General features: G+C 40.3%; 1 pseudogene; it reads right to left on the bottom strand.

The window, feature by feature from the left end:
* The window catches only part of LOC103000330 (uncharacterized), a 36,601-nt pseudogene extending 30,816 nt beyond the window's left edge, over window positions 1-5,785 (bottom strand).
* Window positions 5,786-6,565: the final 780 nt, after the last annotated feature.

The raw sequence follows: 6,565 nt of genomic DNA on the forward strand, positions 1-6,565 counted from the left end.
GACAGCCTAGCACACGCTGAGATGCATTAGAGAAAGAGCATTTTTTGTTTCCTTGGGTGTTGGTCTTTCCTGGTAGTTTGAGGCCAGGAAGCCAGCCCACTTCTTAACAAACTACGGAATTTCCTAAAAGGAGATAAAGAGCCCCTTTCATTGTGTGGAGCCCATAGCTAAGAATGCAAGACCAGAAAGAATTGAGAGGGTGTAAGCACTACTTGAATATAGGTGGCAACAGCGCAGCGGGGAGTAAAGGAACCAAGTGGCAGGAAAAGCCAGGAGTGTCTGCATCTTGCAATAACAACTCCTGAGGCTCCCAAGGAGGTAAACACTTGAGAATCAATAGCAGACTAGGAATCAAATACTGCCTTAGTAATAGAAGTCCAATGTCTGAGGGCTTCAATGCTAAGGCTCAAGCAGGGAGAGCCTGGGACACTTTATTTAGCATCCAGTTTTGCAGGATGCCCTTTGGGAAACATTGGTCCAAGGGGCCTTGGGTCAACCTTAGTATAAAAAGGATAACACCAGAAGAGGCTAAAAGCTTAGGACACAGAATGTGCTCCACAGGTTAAAAACTCACACAGCTCAGAGTGTGAAATGAAGGAAGGTGCAGCTCCCTTGCCTTTAAGTGAACCCCAGGGAAAATGAAGTAAGCAGGGTGATCTAAATGACCTTATCCCATCCACAGGGCTCTACTCTAGAATAGCATTCAGTTATTAAATAGCAGAAGACAAAGCAGAAACGAAGGAGTGATGGGGTAAGAAGGGTGCCACTCAATAGCCTAGGGGAAGATTAGAAAAGAAACAATAACTTCCCTAAATCATTCTGGACGAATTTAAACCTTTGGCTGGGCCAGGGCAATCCCAGGAGCTGGTTTATAGTATTTGTATTGCCTTGACCTGTTTTTGTACAATAAGCCCTATTGTTTGGTTATTTGGCAGGGGAAGTTTGTGGTAAGGGTTCTTGCTGGCGATTCCAATCTGGTGATACCAGGTTGCAGAGGCTGGTGCTAAATTGCCACTATCACTTTGTTGTTGGTAGGATTACCAGATTTAACAAATAAAAATCAGGTCGTCTAGTTAAATTTGAATTGCTGATAAACAACCAATACTTTTTCAGTATGTCCCCAATATTGTCATATTTTACCTGGCAACCCTAGCTGTTGAGAAGGAAAATGTGGCTCTTTTTAAATTGACAAGCCTTTTTCAAGCTTTGCCCTCCACCTTGAAAAGCTCTCAGATGGCTCTTTGCATAATTTTATTATGACTTCTTTCTCAGCAGGGGTAGGACTGTGATCTTTCTGCCTCACAGTTGCTATTTATTATCTGTTTGCTAACTGGCCCATTTCCATTTAAACTCTGGGCTGATATTTGTCTAAGAAGTCTTCCTAGCCTGCCAAATGCCACCTGTGTATGTCAAGGGCCAACTCTCAGGCAAAATAATATGTGGTGCACACTGCCGGTAGGCATCAAATATTGGAGAAAATAGAAGAATGAATAATCTCAAACCGTACTGTGTTTATATTTTTTACCTCAGCCTTTTTTCATTTCTTGGACTTAAAAAACTTTTAAAAACAGTATTTTAGGTCAAATGAAAGTGCAAAACAGAAAATCAGTGTCAGACACATCTTGTCACAGAATTTTTGGCCTTTTTTTAGTGCTCTAAACACTAATTCAAATTACCCTGAAAATGTGTCCTCTGGTGGCTGTGGAGAGAATTAGCAGTTGGTATAAATGTCAGGAACTGGCACAGCTGATGCCCAGCTTCTGAGTCTCTTAATCCACCTAAATTCACACCAGCTCTATTTTTATGAGCCTTTTACATAATATGGCTACTTTAAGGATTTAAGACAAGCCAATGTGTTTGAACAATTCTTGACTTTAGTGATTCCAATATATTTAACAATAAAAAACAGCTGAGGACACTTGGCAGTAGAATCAGTACTGGGGGAAATCAATTGTACTTTAGATAAAAATCTGGTTTATCCATTAAAATTAGGCCCTTTCGACAATTTCTGATTTAGAAAGCCACATTTTCCAGTTTTTGGCACAGAGAGCTCAGTTTCCATAGGGAACACATTCTCGGGGTAGAAACGAGGGAGATATTTTCAATGATTGTTTTAAGTTAAAATAATTTCACGTACCACAGAAGAAACCAGTGGACAGCCCTGGTAGCTTAGCCCAGAATGAATCCTAGGCCAAAGTAAGGAGAAATTTATTTGTTTTTTATTACTCTGCCTTTCTATTCTTCTCTGCTGTTGAGTCCTGCCTGGGGCCTCCATAAAAGGCCTAGAAGAACTGAAAGTGGAGGTGGGGAGAGTACAGAAAAGGGGGGCTGCTTAAAACTCATGTCTGGCCCAATAAACTTGTCAAGTTTGAGGGTTCTGTATTACTTTACGTTTAATGCAGCCTCTCCAGTTTCTACACTGAGTCTAAATCTCCCATTTACTCAGCTGATCACAGTAAGGTTCTGTTTGGCAGATCAAGTTTGCAGATGCAAACTCTAGAAGCCAGTTGTCTTTGAAAAGAGGAACAATTTTCAAGGCCAAGTCTTGCACCCTTTAAGTCCAGCCAGTTGTTTTCAAAAGTGGGTGACCTACATCTCCATGAGTAACAGACCAGAGCGTAGATGAAATGGTAAACCCTCTACTCTACTAGAAAAACAATTCAAAGAAAACATTTCCACTTCCTCATCCTCCGACCACATCACAACGCACTGTAACTGGCTTCTATCTCTGCTACTCTTTTGAGAGTCCTACAAAGCTGGCAATGACCGCCTGATGGCGGACCCCACTGTCTGGTTTTTAGGACTCACCTTTCTTGATGTTTCACGTCCACACAGGAAACCATCCTCTCCTAATTAAAATGTTCTTTTCCTGTGGGCTTTCCTAACACTATCCCTTTCTTTTTTTCTGCAGTCTCTTTGGCTCCTCCTTCTTGTTCCTCTCATGGATACTTGTTCCATGACCTTCCCCTTAAATGTAAGTGTTCCCAGGAACCCACTTCAGGCATCTCTGGCTTTTCCTAGTCATTTCGATTCATTACTATGGTTCAACTTCCACATTCATACTTCAGCTCATACCTGCTCCTGAGCTTCAAACCTACAGCTCCCGCAAAACATTCACACCTGGGTTTTTGCAAACTCTCCTCACATACCTTGTGTCCTAGATTCAATGTTACCTTCCCCTCTAAAGAGGCCCCTCCTCTTTCATTCTGTTTCAGTTAACACAGTCTCCTCCCTGAGCCCGAGGAAGTCATTTTAGTTCCACCCTCATTCTCTCACTCCAACATCCAGTCTTCAAATCTATTATTTCCATTCTGGAAATCCTTGCCCAACTGCTCTCACCCACCCACATGTGGCATACCCTTCTAAAGGCCATAATAAGGTCAGTCAGTTTGTCTGTGTTTAGCAAAGTGAGGCTTGTCCCTGACAGGACAATGAACATGAATGGAATCATCCTTCGTTCTCAATAAAAGCATACATATTATAAAAGGGCCTGAATTATACAGCCCTCTAACAAATTGCCCTTAAGATAAAGTCATATCCTTCACATTCTATTTTTTGTAACAAAGAACCACAGTAAAGAACGTAAAATTTATTACTCACATCCTTACAACTAGCTAAGGTTATTTAAATAATTATTCATTTTATTGAGAGCTGCCCTAAAAGACCCACTGGGTTTAAAAAAATATATTGGGGTTTATAAGAATATTCAATAGATGTTTTGTTTTCTAGGCAAAAATACCTGGCGCTTGTTTTCTAGAAGAGTTGCTTCCCAAGTCCACATGTCATACAGCACAGCAAATCTGTCCACACCTGCATGGGCCCATCCCCAGTCCTGGTCAATATTTGACTCGCTGCCCTCTTTGTGACCTGGTAGAGAAATGGATGAAAATGACCAGAGACAGGCCTCTCTATGAAGCTATTCCTAGTAGAAATGGACCCCTCAGATTGTCAGCTCCCTCTCAGGAAGGAAAACACTGAATGGGTAACTGGGATTCCTGAGAGTCGGTTAAAGAGCCATGGGCAAGACCAGGCGCTAAGTTCATACTTGCTGACTTTTAAATCAACAGAGGTTTTTGTTTTTACTTTTAGTTTTAAAAGACTAATTTTAGAAATATAACCAAAATTCAGTTAACATGAAATATTTACTAAAATGTCTGCAAACTTGTAATTTAAAGGCAAAACACACATTTCTCCTTCGGTAAAAACAGGTCCCTGGTGGTTTAACAACAAACTCAGTTTAACCTGCTGTATCAACTGATGCCAGCCAAGTCAAAATTTTTCAGGGAAATTTCTAAGATATTCCTTAATTATGTTAATTACTAACTTAAATCAATAAGTGTAATCATTGCCATTATTCAGCTAAAATATTTTCCCACTATAGTACTGTAAGTTTTCACTGTCGACATCACTATTGCTTAAAATTTTAAGTGGTCTATTTCAGAATAAAATATTAAAAAGTAAGAGATTTTCAGGTTTAATAATTATCAAGTACATGGTGCGTACTTGAACAAGAGAAAGCCTTTGGTCAGGAATTCTATAGCAGCAGTTGGGAAATCATTTTACAATGGATGACCGTATACTCACTAGCTCAGCGAGAGATGCTCATGTGACTAAGTATTTCAATCAAAGTAAGTTCTTAGCAGATGGAAATAGTCGAATCGTAGTGTAAACTAACATCAGCAAAAATGATGCATTAGTATGTAGGATGACCAGTAGAGATAAAAGCTAAGAGCTGAAATTAAATGCCCTGGAATGTTGGATGCCGGTACCGCATCCCATGATTCAGATCCCAAATGGTCTGTGGCAAAGACAGAACAAAGAATTCAATCTAATACAAAATTAATTCTGTCTGGGACCTGAAAGGTTAACTGTCAAACATTCTTAGAGCAGCCTTTTATAACAATATGAACATGAATTATCCTTAATTAAAGTCTACATATATTACAAAATAGCACAAACTCTTGCTAAATTTCCCTCCAGGTGTTGCAGTGTGTCTAGAAACTCTAAGTTCTTTCCAAATGCAATGTTAATGCAGTCATATTATTCCAATAGGAATATTCTTACCTCATCTATTTCTAAAATTGGATAAATTTGAGTGATGCCAAAAGGAAGAGAAAATACAGATTACGGGTTATTTGATTACCCTGACTAATGATTTCGCCCCCTGGGGCTTGTCTGGCATTTTCCTACCCAGGGCTTTTTGCATCCTGGTGGTTTTCTGTTAGGAACTCAGGAACATCTCTGCTTCTAACTGCAGTTTCCCCAAGGTCAATCACCTTTTTTGTCACTTAGAAAAAAAATCATTAATTTCCCTCAGGGCCCTGCACCCAGTGGGTAAGGCAGAAATGCCACTGGGCAACAAGTAGAGTCTAAACAACAGTAAGAACTATAACCAAGTTACAGTCTCCAACGAATGGGGGACCTGAGCTGGAAACAAAACTGTATCTTTTCTAAAATGGTGTGTGTTGAGGAGGTGTATGTGCTTATTGAATTTTCAGATACTATTGTATATGCCTATATATTTTGAGGTGGGAGGTGTTAAATAGAGCCCTTAGTGGTTTTTGTCTGTTTGGTTGGTTGATTTGAAAAAATCTGACTTCTGACCTTTTTCTTTCTCAGTGTAATGGCTGGCCACAAGCAGCAGTTCTGTCTCTAGTTCCTTCAGATCATTCAAGGCTTCATCATACATGACATACTCTCCTTGCTGGTCCTGGGTGTGGACGTAACCAGCATCCATGCTGTAGTAGTCATTCTGGTTCTCCACTTCCAAGAACTCCGTGAATTGGACACTTTAGACCTGGGAAAGAAAGCCAAGCCTGGAAGTTACCAGAAGAGGGAGAGCTATATTTTGCCAGCCCAAACGGACAAAACAGCAGGCTTCTGTTCCCACACAGTGGGCTGTCAGCATGCAGCTATAGACATGATGAATGTATAAAGAGCTATATGTAGAGAAAAAAGATATTAGCAAAGAACGTCAGGGAAGCGTAGTTCCTTAGATAGATAACTAACTAAATTTTATGATTAACTCAGGATTATCTGGAAAAAGGTAGACAACAGAGCCAAGGGCTAAAGGTGGTCTCTGAAGCCAGAGTGCCTGTGTTCAGGTCTTGGCTCTGCCAGGATCTCACCTTAGGCAAGTCACGCAGCTACTCTTAGCCTCCATTTCCTCATCTGTAACATGGGCACAGTGGAGACACTACAATGGTTGTTGTAGGGAGTATATGACACCATGAATATGAGGCCCTTGAGATCTATAAACATTAGCTGTTAAAGATATTTTTCTTTTAATCTTATAAATACTTCTAAAATGCATTAACACAATCTCATGTCTTAGTAATATACTGGGTTGAATGTGTCCCCCCAAAATTCATGTCCAATTGAAACATGTGAATGTGGCCTTATTTGGAAATACAGTCTTTGCAGACGTACACAAATTAAGACGAGGTCATACTGGATTAAGGTGAGCTCCAATCCAATGACTGGTGTTCTTATAAAAAGAGGAAATTTGGAGACAGATACATAGGGGAGAAGGCCACGTGAAGGCAGAGGCAGAGACTGGAGTGAT

Source organism: Balaenoptera acutorostrata, chromosome 14 (assembly GCF_949987535.1).
Source record: "Balaenoptera acutorostrata chromosome 14, mBalAcu1.1, whole genome shotgun sequence".
NCBI classification, from domain to species: Eukaryota; Metazoa; Chordata; class Mammalia; order Artiodactyla; family Balaenopteridae; genus Balaenoptera; species Balaenoptera acutorostrata.